At 47.8% G+C, this 1,105-nt stretch overlaps 1 long non-coding RNA gene across 1 annotated transcript in view; it reads right to left on the bottom strand.

Moving 5' to 3' along the window:
• LOC119593790 overlaps positions 1-133 on the bottom strand; it is a 56,205-nt gene extending 56,072 nt beyond the window's left edge. Inside the window, exon 1 of the long non-coding RNA XR_005230562.1 lies at positions 95-133. This is a non-coding gene — a long non-coding RNA (uncharacterized LOC119593790). The remainder of the gene's footprint in view (positions 1-94) is intronic.
• Positions 134-1,105: the final 972 nt, after the last annotated feature.

Genomic DNA, 1,105 nt, shown 5'->3' with positions numbered 1-1,105 from the left:
TTTTTTTTACTTAGACAGTTCAACAACTTGCTGCAATGCATGAGCAAGTTATATAATGCACACGATTGGAGAATACACGGGCAACTCTCCCTACCTGTTGCTTCGCTGTGAGGACGACGGCCTGGGCACCAAACTGGACTGGTTGGTCAAACAGATTTCGGACCCTACCCTGTTGCATCCCGCGGTCGCCACACATCGCTGGGGGAGAAAACGAGGGTCCATTTTCTCTTGTTCTTCAAGTCATTCAAAGTCAGATTTAAAATGTCTAGCCGAAAACTCTGGGTATAAACATGTAATAAAGAGATTTCTTGAGTCAAAACAGCTACTGGGGTTTGAGGAAGAAAAAGACGAATATATAAGGATGTGAAACTGTTGGGGGGCCGTAGACAGCGGTCAGGGGACAATGTTGATCCTGTTCCCAAGCATCGAGTTGAGAGAATTTCATGGTAACGGCAGAATACCCTAATTCTAGGGAATCTAAGTGCAATTCATGGACTCATTTCGAACTCTCTATCCGTTCCGGCTTCTCTCTATAGATAACCCTTGATTGTCATTCCCTCTAACGACCATAAGAAGGGCACAAAGGGACGAGGTACATCTGGCAGCCTTGGCATGTTGCAGCCTCCAAATGCATGAGTGCAGGTAGTAGCCGCGCCACCAGCTGCACGATAATGACCGCCCGAACCTTACCCTTAATACCCACGTTCACAAATGCCTCGGCAAAGACAAACTTTCTACAACGTCTCCACATGCAGTTAAGAAACCAATGGCGAGTTATCGGATGCCGTAGGAAAACACATTGATCATTTATCATATACATGTCCACTTCTGGTCTAGTTCAATAGACCTGAGGGACGCAGGGACGCCGTGGGCCCCAAGGGACACGAGAGGACCTGGTGTCCACCGCGACACAAGGGGGCAGGTATTGACGGCCAGAAACTGACAAGCGAGAGACTGACAGAATGGAAGTTGACAGTTGGAGAGAGTATAATGTCCTCAACATTCATTCTCTATTTGCTGGCTCATTTGTCTGCTCGTCCTCGCCGCCGACCTCATCTGATAATATTCACGCCGAATTCCCTTTTAGTGGAAAATGAAGCGGCCC

The sequence above is a fragment of the Penaeus monodon genome, chromosome 32 (assembly GCF_015228065.2).
Source record: "Penaeus monodon isolate SGIC_2016 chromosome 32, NSTDA_Pmon_1, whole genome shotgun sequence".
Taxonomy (NCBI): Eukaryota; Metazoa; Arthropoda; class Malacostraca; order Decapoda; family Penaeidae; genus Penaeus; species Penaeus monodon.
The sequence above is the reverse complement of the archived record's forward strand: the minus strand, read 5'-3'. Positions and strand labels throughout refer to the sequence as shown.